General features: G+C 37.0%; 1 protein-coding gene across 1 annotated transcript in view; it reads left to right on the plus strand.

Moving 5' to 3' along the window:
• HDAC9 (histone deacetylase 9) overlaps nt 1-19,029 on the plus strand; it is a 903,132-nt gene that overhangs the window by 668,582 nt on the left and 215,521 nt on the right. The window lies entirely within an intron of this gene.

The following is a 19,029-nucleotide window of genomic DNA, read 5'->3' on the forward strand; positions in this document are numbered from 1 at the left end:
GAGTACGCAAATGCCTAATATTCCTGGTGAAAATGGCATAGGCTTCACAAAGTGCTTTGCATTGTGGCACACTTTATTTGTGAACCCTGGGGCCATTTTTGTCTTCAATAATTAACAAAGCCTTTTTTGACCCAGCATATTTATACCACATTTCAAGGACAAATTTGTTTAAATATACGAAGAAAATGCGCTACGTTTTGGTGGATGGTTAGAACATATCCTTTAACCTGCAATCTATTTACAGTTAACCCTTACCAGTAACAAGTTGTCATCTTGTAGAACTAAGTACTAAGTCATATTAGGACTTAGAAATATTTCTAGATCAGGTTTCAAGGACTGAGGAATTTAAGTCAATTAAGTTTCTTGGACATTGAAGGGAAAGAACTGTGTGTGTCATATTTTAGGCAATATTTTACGATCACTAAATTTTATACAGGGAAATTGTACATATTTTCAGCTAATTCTTTCATTTTAGTGACTCTAGATTTAACAAGGATAATCTTTCTGTTTCTTCACCTATGATTCTACCCTCTTCAGAAATATAAATGGCAGCTACAAGAACCAAAATCTGCTTGGAATTTATAGTTTGCTAACATTATACCAGGTTTATACCAGTTTTGTAAAATAGTTATTAATACCATTTTGCAGATGAGAAACTGAAGGCTCAGAGAAATGACCTTATTTTCCTGAAGTCACACAGTAACGGGTAAAAGTCTAAAAGTATGAGGTTGATGTGCGTGTCCATGTGCAGGAGTTCTAAAAGAGCTTATTTGTTCTTTCCATGCCGTTTGTCTTCAGTAGGCTAGTCCCTGGAGCCTAGCATTGCAGCACTGTGGCTGATGTAATGTTCCTTTTGTGGCAGCTCACCAGTGAGCTTCACTTTTTGACCTTGAGCTCAGTATAATCACTATCCTACATTAAACCCTCCTTACTTTTAGCAAACCCACTGTGAAGCCAGGAACTTGCAAAATTATTCTAGAAAACAGAGGATAAACTGACTTTTAAATTAGGTTTCATTGACAATGGATGGCATTGGCTTTGTCATTATTTTTTAACATCCCAAGTGCCCATTTTAAGAGAATGGCTGAGTACCTGAAAATGAGGCAAAGAATGAAACAAAGCTAATGGCTACTTAGAAGATTCAATGATAGGGAGGAAATCAAAGCTGTTAAAAGAGTGATGGTCATCAAACTCCCACTCCTTTACATTTAATACATGACGCAGCGCTGAAATGAGGACAGCTCCTTAGGATCCACCTTCCAAGTCTGACTTGGGTTGTGCCTATACTATATTATCCCTTGAACACAAAGCACCTCTATTCAAACTGCTTAAACTCATACCAAGGTAGCTTCTTATTCTTTAGCTCGAACTGTTCTAGTAAACTCTTAGAAGTGCCCAAGGAATGAAGGGTCACTGCTGCTTTTGTCCCTGTGTGTCCAACATAAAGCAAAGTGAGTGTCATAAAATAAGTCCTTCATAATGTTTCCAAACACTGTCTTAATCCTTGGTGACAGCAGTGGTGGTAGGTAAATGTAGCTTTGGCAGACAGAGGGGAGGAGGAAGACTGGATTAGTTTGACTTCATCAGTATTGAAGAGGGCTGGAGAGAGGCACTTCTCTTTATTAGATTGGCCTATTGGTCTTCTGAAGGTTCACACTGGTGAGTGTGAACGTGTGTGTTATGCATGCATGTGCATGCACAAGCTTATCCATGTTGAAACTGTAAAGAACTAGTTTGGGACGCCTGGTTGGCTCAGTTGGTTGAGTGTCCGCCTTCTGCTGAGGTCATGATTTCACAGTCTGTGGGTTTGGGCCCCGCGTCAGGCTCTGTGCTGGCAGCTCAAAGCCTGGAGCCTGCTTCAGGTTCTGTGTCTCCCTCATTCTCTGCCCCTCCCCTTCTCACACTCTGTCTCTCTCCTCTCAAAAATGAGTAAACATTAAAAAAAAAAATAAAAACTAGTTTGATTTGGCTTTTTTTTCTTCCAGAAACCAAATTGTGTTCTGAGGCATTCAGAAACCTCCTTAACCCCTCAGATTTTGGGTTTTGATACAAGTCCTAAGAGAAATTCTGAATCCTTTGTGTTTCTACCAGTCTAAATTTTTACCTTTGGGACAGTTCTAGACATACAGAGTATATACAAAGATACCCAGTATGAACCGAGAGTGGTCCAACTTCATAAGCTCTCTTCCCAGAGAACTTGGAAACCACTGAAATTGCCCTGTCTTAAGGCACTCTTCTAGTTCAGATCATCTAAGATGGACCCATTAGTTTGAATCCTAAAATACTTAATGCTCTCCAATTGTTAAAGGAAACTCTAGTTCCTGGAATATATACTTGCTACTAGATGGCTTTAATATATACCTGCTGAAGGCTAATGGATTGACTGGATTTTGAGGAGAATACCTGGGATGTTGTGAAATCAGAAAATCCCTACTTCTTATTAAATTTGCCCCTAAAATTGTATATAATACTTTTTTAAAGTTTTTAAAATTCCAGTATAGTTAGGATACAGTATTTTATTAGATTTAGGTGTACAATATAGTGATTCAGCAATTCAGTACATTACCCAGTGCTCATCATGATAAGTGTACTCTGCATATGAAAATTTGACAGTGTTGGCTAAGTTGCTCAAAGGGCAAATGGTACTTAAGTTTCTTTCAGGTATGTTTTCCAGAATTACACTTTGAGCAACAATCTCAAGGGTTTCTAATTTCTTTGTGTTTGGTTCTCATTTTGTTAGTTACTAGGGCATGACTCATTTCTCATTAATATGTGATTGCACTGCAGAAAATGCATCAGTTGCAGAGAGTATTTTACCAAATCACAGGACTTGGTCACTGTATAATGGCATAAATAATTAAGGGACTCTGAAAATAAAACCAAGTGCAGGACCACTTTAGTTCTCACTCCTAAGGGTATATCACTAAAAATAGTGATCATTTTTCTAGCCATCTGACCTGCTGCTGTGTGAAGAAATCTTGAAATCATTTCTCAGCTTTATTTTTCCCTCTTCACTTGATAGGCCACAAAAAAACCACAAAAGCAAGGACGAGCAGGCTTTTATGATAATGTCGTCATCAGCTCCCAACTTCAAACACTTCTGCGGCTTTTGAGTTGTCATTTATAACTTGGAACTGAATCGACCCATAATTCCCATGATACACTTAGAGAAATTGATAACAGACTCTGCACTTCTTTTATGGCTCGGAGGAGGCAACTCCAATCACATCACTATTGGCAGGCAATATTATTTTTTGACATGGTTGTAAAAGTATAAAGGGGCTTATGGCATTTGTTTAGATGAGGAATGGGCTCTCAAGCTGTGCTGGGGTTTACAGGACCAGATTAGCGAGAAGCAAAGGGAATATGATGTTTGCAAACAGGATATGATTTTATATATAAGTTTGGGTTTCATGCTCTGTTCCCTGGGGAAAGCCCTGCAGACAGCAGAGAATTCCACTTTTATCCTACAACAGACAGGCTCCTGGTGCCAAAAGGCAGAAAAATAAACGTGGTCAATGGGCAGTGTCAGACCCTTGATTGGAGGAGGAGGAGCTGTGGAAGAGGCAGAACAATTTCCTAGGAGGAATGAGGAATTGCTGAGCATGGGCAGAATCTGGGCCCGCCTAACTGGTCAAAGATGTGCCAAAAATGAGGCTCTGTGAGGTTTTATCAAGGCACCTTCTCCGGCAGCAACTCAGTCAATCTGTGAACACAAAGCTGGATTTTTATTACAAACTTTTACTCTGCCCGTATTCTATTTGATAACTCCTAAATCTGACACACTGTGGAGGTTAGAGATGTCATTTGTGTGATTTGGAGAGGGGGAGATGGGGAGAAGGATTAGGTGGTTGTGGGGAGGTAATTTAAGGCTCATTTCCATTGCCCTGAGGTTTTCAGCATACATTTCATTTATGTTCTAACTATACTTGCTCTATAGGAGGCAGGTTTGGATGCAATGTCTCAAATTCTCTTTCATTCTGTCATATTTATAATCTAAGCTCTTCCCCCTGATATATAATATTTACGTATACATAAGTATTATATATGTACATACGTTCAAAAGTATCAAATTGTCAATTTGATACTACATTTGTATCTTTATATCATTTTACCCATTTATTACATTACATTGGTTCTTCCCCAATAACAGTAAAAAAAAAAATCTAGTGCAAGTCTTTTAAAGGATCTCTCTGACTTTCTTTATTGTGTTATAATATCAGGAAATTATTTATTTTCTGACCAAATCTATAGACAGATCGTTAAATTCAACGTAACAGAAATACTAGACTAATATATTTTTATCCTGCTCTTCAGAGTGGTCTTTTTAGAAACACAATCAGTATTTTAGAAGACATAACAAATGCTATCATATGAAGAGTAAAGGGTAGGAAAAATCACTTTGTGCCAGTAATTAGATAAGGTGCAGGAATGTAGTTACTGATGAGACAAGGCCACTTTTCTCATTTGCTCATAGCCTATTCATTGGGCTGATTTGGACAAATGTTGTGCTGTAGAAACACAATGGAGGGGGCTTCCAGAACAGAAAAGAAAGAAGAGTGATGTTGAAACTATTTAAGTAGTCATAAGGTAAATAAATTTTCAAGAACAATTAGGAATGAATATATTTGTATGAGTATGTGCATGTGTATGGGGGGTGGTTATGAGTATGAGGTAGGGCTACACGTCCAGACATTAATTGTTTAGGTCATAATAACACACCATATTATTAAAAATTGCATCAAGCTATTGCTGATTAGGAGGGAATTTTTTTTCCCTTAAGCAACAACAACACCTAATGTTTATGCCAAAATTTATATGTTCCTTATCATAAGTGCACACATTATGTGCTGTTCCCATCCAGTTGTCCTAAGCGGGCACTTACATCTGCAGAGTTGGGGGTGGCATCTGTTTCTCACATGCGGTAATCAGGATTATGTTGATTTCCCTTGTATTAATGTTCAGCTCAAATGTAGCTTGCAATCAGTGCTTCATTTCCTCCGCTGCCGCTATCAGAGAGGCATCACAGCCCTCTTCCCTCCAGCATAATAAGAGGACCCACTAAGATTTGGGATTTCTCTTTTTCCCATCTCCCCTTTCCCATTTGGATTTTCGTTAGTTTTAAACTGGATGCAAATGATACTAGCAGGAATACCACTCGGCACCTGGAAAAAGTAACACTGATAAGCTGCCCTAATGAAATTGTTTCAGAATTTTGGTTCATGTTATGGATTCCACAAAAAGATCATGTTGCTCTAGGTGTGGGGCAAAATATTATGCAAGCTAGGAGATGCCTTCTAAATAACAAAGGATGTTTCCAGTATTGCATAGAGTATGCTAATTGTATGTACTCAATAATAGTTACAGGGAAGTAGACGGCATTCCCTACAGAGATAAACATCTATATGTTACTCTGTGTTTACTACAAAATGTAAAATGGCATATAATCTTTAAGTATCTGGTGTTCATGGCAGGAAAGAGGACAATTAGAAATGAAAACCTTAAGTTCCTCCTCAGTTCACTTCGCTGTAGCATCTCATTTGTGATTAAATTCTTTCTATTTCTTTGACTTTATGGCTAAGCACAACAGGATGCATTTTCAAGTTCCAATTTCATTTTCCTTTTTAAAGTACACATGTATATAACAAAGCTATTAAAATTCTTCTGTTGTCAACATGAGATAGCTTAAAAATGCCATCATCAAAGCCTTACACATGTGTTTTTTACGTTCTTGGGACCACAACTATAAAAACTGTATGAGCAACACTGTCAACCAAAGTACTGTCAATAGCAGAGAAGAAGAAAACATACCAATTTCTGCAATTTCTTGTTCTATAATCTTTCTCTTGTCTGTAATAATTTTCTCTAAAGAAATTGAAACTTAGATTATGCTATTCCTAAAGGTAAATGGGTTTGGTGAACATTAAGCTTCTAATTCAAGAAATTTATGGTTCTGTGAAACAAAAGCTCTGAGAAATTAAAACATACTTGAATAAATTCAAATATACAATCATAAATTGGTTACCACTTCTATTGTCAAGAAAACATAAGGCCTGAGGTCAGATGAACACTTAGAGTTGACAAACGAAATAGTACTTAGAAAAAAAGGAATCTTTGGTCAGCTTCTATGTTGTGCAGCTTAAAATAGACCTAAATCCTGGCCCATCTCACCTTTTCATTTTGATGTGAAAAAACTTCATTAATATTTTTATTTGTCACATCTCTACCCTGGATCCTGATCCCGATAATTAATCTCTATAACAAACTAATGTCCAATGCAGAATATTGATACAGCCTATTGGATTTTTCTTTGTTAAGTATTTTGACAGAAAGTTTAGTAAAGCATAATTTCTAAATTTTCATATAATATATTTCAAATTCCAAAACTTAAATAAATTAGTTTGCTGAATGCATGAGCCATAGCAATCAGTTCATGGCAGAGTCCCTAGGACTTAACCATTCCACACTCCTGGGTAGAACCCATAGCTCCTGACTCATAGGCAAGCAACATCATTATTACTGTATAACGTCTTCTCTTAAGATATAGAATAATAAGTAAAATTAAGAACTTGAAAGAGTAAGCAGTATCTTATAAACAAAGCATACATTGAATCATTTTTTAATGAAGACTGTTAAAACACTAATACATTTGAGAATGATATACACCCAAAATCATTTGGTTAATTTATTTTGTTACTATATTCTAACTAATATGATTTATATAGCCTCTAATTAATGTTTACTATGGGCACATGTAGATATCCTTTAAAATGATCCTGTACCATTTTGAAGTGTGGCCATTCAAAGAAATAAAAACAAGGCCTAAAAGTAGTGAAATTCTTAGCTACTAAATAGATGACTTTTTAATTAACCTATTGCCCCTCTTTCAGACATGTCAACATCTATTCATTTTTCCATTAAAAAAATAGGTTTTGAGAGCCTCCTATGTGCTAAGTTTGGAGCAACTCTAGCCTCATATTCTTATTTAAAAATTTTTATTTTCTTATCAGTTCTCAATCGTATCCCTTATTAGGCTTATCGTTTGTACACTGTGTTAAGCTTCCTCTATTGCTGTTCATCAACTTTATGGGAAAGACCTGAGAGTCCATGATGATATGGACTGAAGGCAAAATATCTGGTCTCTTAATGGAACAAAATCCAAAGTCATTTTTCTAATGAAAGATTTATGCAAGACAGCTTTCCTGTCTCAGGTTTCTTAGAGGCATCAAATCTTCATTTTGAGAGCTAGCAAGTGAATGCACTCTCTAGCATCAGCTCACTATTCCATTAAAAGCAAGTAAAGAAGAAAGAAGTCAAACACACAAAACGAATTGGCCTTTAGATGTAATATACTCACAGCTTCGGGCAGAATTTATTCACTCACTTATTCACTTGTTTACACAGTAAATGTATACTGAGGGCTTACTATATGCTAAGAAACTATAAGTACAGCAATGAGTAAAACAGAAAAAAATTCTATCCTGGTGGGGGGAGACAGATAAGCAAATATGCATTAGTTCAGATATGTGTGTGTAATGAATATTCTGCAGAAAAGAAAGCAAGGAAGGAAGACAGTATGGAATCTGGTGGGGCTTGGGGACAGAACTGGTGGTTAATGGAAAGTGTTACCTTTTGGAGATCAGCATTTCTGGGTGACATGACCTGGGAGTCCTCGCTTCTTGTGGTGACTAAATTAAGGAGGGATAACAGGGAGCATGAGGGTAGGCTTGTCAAGACTGCTCAGAGTTTCTGGGTCCCCATCTTCACTCCTACCTATGAAGATGTGACCATCTTGGGATAGGGTTCTGTCCTGAACACACAGAGTTCAGGGCCTACTTTTTTGACTCCTGGATTTAAGTGTGGTGGTGGAGGTGGGGGCAAGTTCAATTACAGGCAACCCTGTAGTTCCTGAAATCTCTCTTAAGATCTGACCTTGGAGGATCTTGAAGGTAGGGGCACAAATATCCAGTCTGTGGCTGTGAGACATCTGGGTGGCTCCAGATCTTAGCAGCATTATGTGCTTAGGGGTTCCCAGTCCCTGGGAATATTATTTGGACATAGTTTCCCATATTGTGCAGCTGCAAATTAGATACAATAGTCTAACACCTGCCATTTTCAAGTATATTGAAAATGCCCTGACATTTGTATTATATTTCCCAGTGGTTTTTCATGTGCATTTTAGCTGCTTCTTTAATGGACACTATTGTATTGTGTCCTCAGTTGTCTCCAGCTGGTCCCTGCTGATGTATATCTGAGCTGTGAGAGTCAAGATAACTGATTTATTGATCCCATTAGGTTAGTGAATGAAGCAAAGGATGATGACTTCTCTATTTGTTCATTGCCAATTGTGTGCTATGTGTATACAGCACAAGGAGCACAAACTTTGGAGTCCAAATTCCAGGGCTATATTTACTATTAAATTTCTGTTGCTGATACTGTTAATATCTTCAGTATTAAATGGGATGAATCAACAAAAAAATTCAGCTAAGTTGTTTACAGCTGTACTCTAACCATCTAAGTAAAATTATAACCCTTAACTTTAAACCTAATAGTGTACAGAAGGTTGACTTGATGAGGTGATTATCTATTAGGTGAGATGCCCTGACCTCTCCAGCAGGGCCATAGAGAACCCTTTAAAACATACCTATTTATTGGTTCTTGTAGAACTGGACTGATTCACTGTCTTTATATGGAGCTTCCAGTGTTAACCTACCTCATGTCTTAATCTTCACAGCATTCCCAGAAGTCTTGTTACTAAAGGTGTAACTTGGGCTTTATACTCTACAGAAAAGGAAACTGAGGTTCAGAGAAGGGAGTAACTTGTTCAAGTCACACAATTAGTAGGTGGCGAAGTAGAGATCTCCTGATTCCCAAGCTCTTGACCACAGTACTGTGCACACACAACTTACCATAATTTCGACCTCGTATGATTATCAACACTCATTTCCCAAATGAGAATAATCTTAGCCATAATAAAGCACAATTATTTCTTTTGCTGAAAGCCTTTTCTTTTTTATTGTACTTCCTGTAAGGTATTATCCATGCTCTCAGGCATCATTAATTTGGGGTGAAAATTATGCACCTATACACAGCATTGTAATTTGAACTAAAATACTGAAAAACCTCTGCCACTGGACCAAACCACTATGGGATGAGTAAGATAGAATCTCATTTTACACACCTATGGAGTTAGAGTTAATTTTATTAAGCTGTCTTGGAAGAAACAGGGCTCTAACATGCACTGTCCAGTACTTACAAGGATTAGAATATTATGAAATATACCTTCCATAGCGTGTTCACCAGATTAAATGAAGTAGTAGGAAAATACTGAGATGGTCTTACTTGGCTATATCTCTAATTCAGTCTTGGTGGGACTGACCAGCCGATTACTATGAATAGCAATAAGGACTCTGAGATTCTTTGATTGACCACATAACCCAAAGTAATTCATATATTATTGGGAAATCCTTGAGTCCACCAGTACCTTAAATAAGAATCCTTAGAATCGTAAGATGCAGCACAGCCACAACAGATATGTTCCTATACTTATTCTCATCAGTGGCACATAAATAGCAAAGGGATATTTTTGTGAAGATGAAGAGTGACTAGAAATTGTACATGTAAGGTCAAGGCTGTCAGAAAACAGTTGATCATACTGGGAGGGGGGTTATGGTAGAGCATTAATGTACATGGCATGCCCCTTGTCTCTTCCAGCTGCTTCATTAATAGTTCACGCCTTCTTTCCATATGGAATATCGGTCACAGTATTCATTCATCATATCCATGGTTTTACTTGGAATCTGAAGGTCCTCCCTATAGCTTCTCTATTTCTTTTTCATCTCACCATGACTAAAAAAGCTAAGGTGTGGGCATTATAACCTACAAGTGATCCCAAGGGAGTGGGCTGTCATTCATGTGTTCCTCTTAGTGTTGAACAAAAGAGAGAAAGCATGTGGGTTTACCCACACATTGTCATCATAAATCCATCCCAGCTCCATTTCAAAAGTCTCAGGATTTCAGCAGAACATCTAACATGAAATGAATATATACATTCAAAGAAGAGGCATATTGTATCACATGGGTGAAGGGAGGAGGCCATTGTTAAAGGCTGCAGAGCCAACCAAAGAATACAATGAAGAATACCATAGGTCCTTGGCCCAGAAATATGACTGTCAACATACTCCTACAGGAATCACCCAGATTACAGAGGGCTTTCAAGAGATTCTGAAGTACTGCTACCTAAATAACGCGGAACCTTCCTTGAGTGGTTTTATGGCTTTAGGGTGTATGTCTTTCCACCGAGCTCTAGAGTCAGAGAAATCAGCAATGTAAACTCTATCTTACAGTTATTTGACTTATCTTAGCCACAGTTTCTTCATCTTTAAAATGGGGACAGTTGGGCCTCTCTCATTGCATTATTATGAGGATCAAATATGGTGATGTAGGTTATCAGTGGCAACTCTGTGTAGTGAATGGACCTACTGCATTCTGATGGGTGGCCCTCATTAGGTCTTGTTTTGCAAAGAATAAAGAAGCTGCTGCCTCAAAGGTATGATTTTAAATCTTCCTCAAAGTCCTGAAACCTTCAGGTCCCATCTGACATACTACCCAGCTAATGTTCTCCCGTTAGAATCGTGGCAGTTTAGGGAGACTAGTAAGAAGGATATGGAGATTGTTTTCAGAAGCCCTTGTAATGAGATACACAGAGAAACTTGATTTAGAAATTAGAACATTTGGATTCAAGTCTCCACATTGTCTCTGATTCAACAGAACTGGATGGGGCCTGAAATTCTGCATCTCTTACCCATATGATGTCAATGTTACTGATCCATGAACCACACTTTGAATGATAAGATCCTGTATGACTACAAAGGCGCAAATAATTTAATTTTTCTAGGCTTCAATTTCTTTATCTCTGAAGTAGAGGTAATTAATGAAACATACTTTATCATCTCCTTTGGGGGTCAAATATGGTATTACTTTGTGGTAATACTTTATCTAAATTTAAAACAGATTTTTTTAAGTTTATTTATTTATTTTGAAAGAGTGAGAAGGTGTGTTTGGGGGAGGGGTAGAGACAGGAAGAAGAGGATCTGGAGCAGCCTCTGAACTGTCAGTGCAGAGCTTGAGGTAGGGCTTGAACTCACAGACCATGATATCATGACCTGAGCTGAATAAGACTCTTAACCAACTGAACCACCCAGGCACCCCTAAAATAGCTTTTAAAAAATCAGTTTTTCTGGAGCGATCATAAAGCAGGCTCCCATTAACTTGATACTGGGGATCTGGTTGACAAGGACTTACAGGGATGTCTTGTCTTCTTAGGGCAAATAGTTAAGACCTGGAAGTTCTATGATGAGTAGGGGTACACCATGACAGAGGATGGGGGCCCTAGAGGCACCCCAGATATTGCTGGTTATCAAGCTAGAGAAAGGAGGAACCTAATGCTAGCAAATGAAAGCTATAGATCTAGGTGTGGTGCTAACTAAAGAAACATGTTCTTCACGAAATCAGTGATGTAATGCAGGACTTGAACGGGGAAACTATTTTTACATTTTAGCCAGAGTCAAACCCTGTCAAGAAATATATCACTATAGAATTGACTTATTTTCATCCATTAATTGATTCTCTTGGCACACATTTATTAAGGATCTATTATGTGTCAGATGTGTGAAGATACCCCCTTAGCACTGCGCTCATGGCTCTTAACACTAGTTCTCATCATATATCATTAAGAAGAGATCTATAGAACAAACAATATAGAAAATCTTTTTTTAGTTCTTATCTGCATTTGTCTGCTCAGGCTGCCATATAAAGACACCACAGACTGGCTAGCTTCAACAACAGAAATCGTCGTTTACCAGTAGCTATATAAATATAGGGTATTCCTAAATAATAGCTCAGGTATCCCATGAAGTTATTGATTGTTTTCCAAGCTTCACAGTCATCCTGTATATGGAACATCATGTAACTAGCCTACTGCAAGGAAATCCAGAGGAAAGAAAAGAAACACGTACAAAACAAACAAAACAAAAACATCTACTTATAAAACCTGATTAACCTTTTATTTTTTATTTTTTTAAAAAACATTTTTCATGTTTATTTTTTTATTTTATTTTATTTTTTTTCAATATATGAAATTTATTGTCAAATTGGTTTCCATACAACACCCAGTGCTCATCCCAAAAGTGCCCTCCTTAATACCCATTACCCACCCTCCCCTCCCTCCCACCCCCCATCAACCCTCAGCTTGTTCTCAGTTTTTAGGAGTCTCTTATGCTTTGGCTCTCTCCCACTCTAAGCTCTTTTTTTTTCCTTCCCCTCCTGCATGGGTTTGTGTTAAGTTTCTCAGGATCCACATAAGAGTGAAAACATATGGTATCTGTGTTTCTCTGCATGGCTTATTTCACTTAGCATCACACTCTCCAGTTACATCCACGTTGCTACAAAGGGCCATATTTCATTCTTTCTCATTGCCACATAGTACTCCGTTGTGTGTATAAATCACAATTTCTTTATCCATTCATCAGTTGATGGACATTTAGGCTTTTTCCACAATTTGGCTATTGTTGAGAGTGCTGTTATAAACATTGGGGAACAAGTGCCCCTATGCATCAGTACTCCTGTATCTCTTGGGTAAATTCCTAGCAGTGCTATTGCTGGGTCATAGGGTAGGTCTATTTTTAATTTTTTGAGGAACCTCCACACTGTTTTCCAGAGTGGCTGCTCCAATTTGCATTCCCACCAACAGTGCAAGAGGGTTCCCGTTTCTCCACATCCTCGCCAGCATCTATAGTCTCCTGATTTGTTCATTTTGGCCACTCTGACTGGCGTGAGGTGATATCCGAGTGTGGTTTTGATTTGTATTTTCCTGATGAGGAGCGATGTTGAGCATCTTTTCATGTGCCTGTTGGCCATCCGGATGTCTTCTTTAGAGAATGTCTATTCATGTTTTCTGCCCATTTCTTCACTGGGTTATTTGTTTTTCGGGTGTGGAGTTTGGTGAGCTCTTTATAGATTTTGGATACTAGCCCTTTGTCCGATATGTCATTTGCAAATATCTTTTCCCATTCCGTTGGTTGCCTTTTAGTTTTGTTGGTTGTTTCCTTTGCTGTGCAGAAGCTTTTTATCTTCATAAGGTCCCAGTAGTTCATTTTTGCTTTTAATTCCCTTGCCTTTGGGGATGTGTCCAGTAAAAAATTGCTACAGCTGAGGTCAGAGAGGTCTTTTCCTGCTTTCTCCTCTAGGGTTTTGATGGTTTCCTGTCTCACATTCAGGTCCTTTATCCATTTTGAGTTTATTTTTGTGAATGGTGTGAGAAAGTGGTCTAGTTTCAATCTTCTGCATGTTGCTGTCCAGTTCTCCCAGCACCATTTGTTAAAGAGTCTGTCTTTTTTCCATTGGATGTTCTTTCCTGCTTTGTCAAAGATGAGTTGGCCATACTTCTGTGGTTCTAGTTCTGGGGTTTCTATTCTATTCCATTGGTCTATGTGTCTGTTTTTGTGCCAATACCATGCTGTCTTGATGATGACAGCTTTGTAGTAGAGGCTAAAGTCTGGGATTGTGATGCCTCCTGCTTTGGTCTTCCTCTTCAAAATTACTTTGGCTATTCAGGGCCTTTTGTGGTTCCATATGAATTTTAGGATTGCTTGTTCTGGCTTCGAGAAGAATGCTGGTGCAATTTTGATTGGGATTGCATTGAATGTGTAGATAGCTTTGGGTAGTATTGACATTTTGACAATATTTATTCTTCCAGTCCATGAGCACGGAATGTTTTTCCATTTCTTTATATCTTCTTCAATTTCCTTCATAAGCTTTCTATAGTTTTCAGCATACAGATCTTTTACATCTTTGGTTAGATTTATCCCTAGGTATTTTATGCTTCTTGGTGCAATTGTGAATGGGATCAGTTTCTTTATTTGTCTTTCTGTTGCTTCATTATTAGTGTATAAGAATGCAACTGATTTCTGTACATTGATTTTGTATCCTGCAACTTTGCTAAATTCATGTATCTGTTCTAGCAGACTTTTGGTGGAGTCTATTGGATTTTCCATGTATAATATGTCGTCTGCAAAAAGTGAAAGCTTAACTTCATCTTTGCCGATTTTGATGCCTTTGATTTCCTTTTGTTGTCTGCTTGCTGATGCTAGAACTTCCAACACTGTGTTAAACAACAGCGGTGAGAGTGGGCATCCCTGTCGTGTTCCTGATCTCAGGGAAAAAGCTCTCAGTTTTTCCCCATTGAGGATGATGTGAGCTATGGGCTTTTCATAAATGGCTTTTATGATGTTTAAGTATGTTCCTTCTATCCCGACTTTCTTGAGGGTTTTTATTAAGTTTGCTGAATTTTGTCAAATGCCTTTTCTGAATCTATTGACATGATCATATGGTTCTTATCTTTTCTTTTATTAATGTGATGTATCATGTTGGTTGATTTGCAAATGTTGAACCAGCCCTGCATCCCAGGAATAAATCCCACTTGATCATGGTGAATAATTCTTTTTATATGCTGTTGAATTTCATTTGCTAGTATCTTATTGAGAATTTTTGCATCCATATTCATCAGGGATATTGGCCTGTAGTTCTCTTTTTTAACTGGGTCTCTCTCTGGTTTAGGAATCATCATGTTTGTTTATTTTTAAGAGAGAGAGAGAGAGAGCACAAATGGTGGAGGGGCAGAGAGAGAGTGAGACAGAATCTGAAGCAGGCTCCAGGCTCGAGCCATCAGCACAGAGCCAACGAGAGGCTCGAACTTGTGAGCCGTGAGATCGTGACCTCAGCTGAAGTCAGACGCTCAAGTACTGAGCCACCCAGGTGCCTCTTGATTAGCTTTTTTTTTTTTTTTTTTTTTATTTATTTTTGGGACAGAGAGAGACAGAGCATGAACGGGGAAGGGTCAGAGAGAGAGGGAGACACAGAATCCAGGCTCCGAGCCATCAGCCCAGAGCCTGACGCGGGGCTCGAACTCACGGACCGCGAGATCGTGACCTGGCTGAAGTCGGACGCTTAACCGACTGCGCCACCCAGGCGCCCCTTGATTAGCTTTTTAAACAATCATTCCCCATTTATTCTTAAGATGCTAATGCCCAGGATAGAAAAATATATCTTTATCCTATCCCTGACAGCAGTGAAGATTTCGTCAACTCTATGTTGTTTTAAAAAATAGGTATTTTCTAATAGTGCTAGAGATTGGAAATTAAAGATCAAGTTGCAGGCAGGATTGGTTTCTCCTGAGGCCTATCTCTGCGGTTTGCAGATGGACACTTTTTCACTGTGTCTTTACATGGCTTTTTCTCTTTGTGTGTACATAACTGGTGTCTCTTTCTCTACTTACAGGGACACCAGTCATATTACCTCTTTAAAGTCCCTATCTGCAAATATAGTCAAATTGGGGTTAGATCTTCATCATTTGAATTTGGGGAGAACACAATTCCATCCATATCAAAATCTATTATCTAGGGTTGACTTTGATTGAAATCCCAGTTCTGTGTCTTATCAACTGTGTAACTGTTCGAATTACTTAACCTCTCTGAAGCTCAGTTTCCTCTTTTGTTAAAGTGACTAATAGTACATGAGGAATAAATTAGGTAATGTTTTAAAATGTTTAACACAGTGTCTGGCACTTATTTGTTGCCTCAATCCATCCCCTGCATCTTTTTTAGATGCTGACCAGAGATATTTACTTCGTGCTTTCTTTGAGTAGTAACTTTGACTTGTTATCTCTTCCCCTGAATCTACTAACAGTCTAAGCTTTTCTCTCTTTGAATCTTTCATACTCCCACCCCAACTTTCACTGTTGCCGAAAAGAAAATATGTATTGTAATCTTCAGTTCTAGCCCTAAGAGTAGAGGCTTGAGGATAGAAAAATATTGAACTTCTCAAATACTTCTTAAGTGGAAAAAGGTAATTATTCTATTTCCTAAAACAAATAAGAAATTTGGCTTGCAGATGTCATTATACATATTGTATAGAGCTTAAAAAAGAATAAGCTATGTTGAAAAATTAAAACTAGAATTTCTCAGAAATTAAATAAAACTGAGATGATTTCAGTGATTTTAAAAAATATTAGATAATTTCTAAGTTACCAAATCAAGATACTGTCTGCAGAAATAGCTGATCCACAATGGGTGATTCATTTAAAATATGTATTTTACCTGAAGTAATGCAAAAGTTAAAAAGATACTTAATTTCCTTCATAGTTTAACTTTTATACAACATGCCTAAAATGGTATAGAATCAGTACTTTGATGAAACCTCTGTTTCTTTGTTAAGTCTGATGTCTCTCAGGAGGTTTCTACGGGCATCTGATCATTGTTTAAGCTTAAACTCAATTATTCAAAAATGCCCTGTGGCCCAAGCAGCAGCATAGCATAGCAGCAGCTGTTTACTGAACTGCTTAGTATTGGCTGAGGACTTTTGGTTCCCAACTTTCAGGATGAAATATTCAAGGCATCCGTGGAAGAATCATGTACCACATTAACCATGCTGAGTGCGTATGAAACCTGTTCTGTTAATGGGCAAACTAGTATTATATTTTAACTCTGGGAATATTTCCGAAAAGAATCAACAAGCTAAGTTTCGATTATACAAAGGATACTGTGCCTAAATTCCTTTTCTTCTAAGTCATTCTCTTTCCCTTTTAAAATACTTTCATATCCACTTTCAGTACAGGTAGCTTAATTTCTGTCACGTGCGGCTTTTCAGAGCATTAGCTTTGTTTCGGGTGCCAGAGATTGAGCTATGCTGGATGTGCTTGGAAAAGGCCCACATTCATTCAGGAAACTCCAGTTGAACTAGATCCATATGCAGCTAAAAAAAAAAAAAAAATGTAGCTTTCTGATTAGAAGTAGTTTCTGGCTTCTAGCATTATCACAGATGATTTTTGTTTTTGATGTGCCGCGGAATAAAAAGTAATGTTGGAACCAAAACTCTGAGATTTTTTTTTTCTCTTAGTGAACATATTTACTGAGAACTTACTACTTTCACTGTTGTGTTGCACTATGTTAAACACTTTACATGCATTGACTAATTTAATGCTAATAATAATCCTATGAGGAAGGTGATATAATCCTGTGAATAAGGTGGTTTCATCTCCATTTTATTTAGAACATGGTTAATAAACTTGCCCATGTTTGAACAGCTTGTAAATGGAAATAGTTTTCAAGGTCTCTAACTCTAACTCTTGAGTCAAAAAACAGATAAGGTGATACTGCACTAAACAGTGATGAAGCCATTGCCAAAGCTATCACCTAAAATAATGGAATAAAGTGGAAGAGTCCAAAGATTGGCTCCTTGGAAAATCTGTTAAAAAGCTTATTAAAAAACCTGACAATTTCTCCAAATCCTGGGGCTATGAAAGCCTCTAGGTACAAACTAGTAGTATAATGCTTTGACAAATTATATTGGTAGCCATTCTCTCTTGGTACAACTTATCTTGTTAGGGTTAATTTATTTTCAAACTCTTAACGCATTTCCAATTTTACCTGTAGCTTTACCTTTTCTTTGTGGCTCTCTTACCCAAGTAGAATTCGATCTTTGTGTAATTTGGAAGGAAAGTCCTTTCTCTGTGAAATCAATGCTCCTCAAATTATTATGTGGTAAAGGACAAGATTTTGTTTGCTTACATTTTATTTCCTGTCACAGAGCAATGCTCTTGTAAAATGTAATAAAAAAGAATTACTAAAAAAGAGATTAAAAACCGTACAAAATGCAAATTCATTTTTATTAGGTTCAACAGATATAAAATTATTCCAAAAATTTGTTATAAAAGTTTCTAAAGGCTTGCTTTTGTTTATCTTGTTGTTACACTGGGACCACCATGGTTCCATGGACCACACTTTGAAGAACAGTGTTCTATATTAGGGAGGTTTTGCTATGGTTGAATTTAAATCAACCATCTTGTTAGTTGTTATATACTTGTTACATCTGTTTTTGCTTGTTTTCTTTTTATATCTTTTTTCTGCTTTCCTTTGGATTGAATATTTTTGAGAATTATATTTTTATTTCCATTATAAGCTTATTTTATCTATATTTTTAGTAGTTTCTCTAGTATATACATTTATTAATTAATACATTTCAAAGTCAGTAGTATTACACTACTTCTTATATAATGTGACAATCTTATAGTAGTTTGCAGTCCTCTCATTCTACATATTTTGTTGGCATATATCTGACTTTTTACATGTGCCATAAAACCCTCAATAAAATTGTTATTGTTTTTGCTTTGGACAGTCAAGGTTTTAAGGGAATAAAAATAAGGGAAAAGTCTCTTTTATATGAGCCTTCATAATTATGATTTTCAGCACTCTTCATTTCCTGAGTGTTTTTCTTTACCATTTTTTGTATTTCAGGTCTGATGGAAGTATAATACTTCAGCATTTATTTTTCTGAAAATTTTTATTTTACCTTTTAAAGATATTTTTGTTCGTATAGAATTCTGGATTGACATGTTTATCCTTTGAAAACTTTGAAGATGTGACTCCATTGTTTCCTAGCTTAAATAGTTTCTGCTAAGAAATATGCTAACATTCCTTTTCTTAGTTCAAAATTTTATGTAATGTGTTTCTTTTCTCTGCTTCCTTCAGGATTTTTTTTTTTAATATTTTAGCAATTTGATAGTGATGTGTATAGGTGTGGTTTTGTTTTTGTAATTGAATTGATGGCATTTTTTTGTAGTTATGTTTTGAATTTTTTAGATCTGTGGTCTCACTTTTTTTGATAAATTCTCAGTCGTTATCTCTTTAGTATTTCTTCTGCTTTATTTTATTTCTTTCCTCATTCCAAGAATCCAGTTACACCTGTAATAGACTAATTCAGGTTACTTGCTTGTTTTATGACCTTAGCTCCAACCCCCCCCCCCACAGTTAACTATTTATTCAGCACTTGTTATTATTATTATTATTATCATTATTAGCTTTCTCTCCCCCAAACAATAAAGTAAATTTAGACCAATTGTTCTTTTTTTTATATATAACTTGTTTTTTATTTTTTTTAATTTACATCCAAATTAGCATATAGTGCAACAATGAT

This window comes from Panthera uncia, chromosome A2 (genome assembly GCF_023721935.1).
Source record: "Panthera uncia isolate 11264 chromosome A2, Puncia_PCG_1.0, whole genome shotgun sequence".
Lineage (NCBI taxonomy): Eukaryota > Metazoa > Chordata > Mammalia > Carnivora > Felidae > Panthera > Panthera uncia.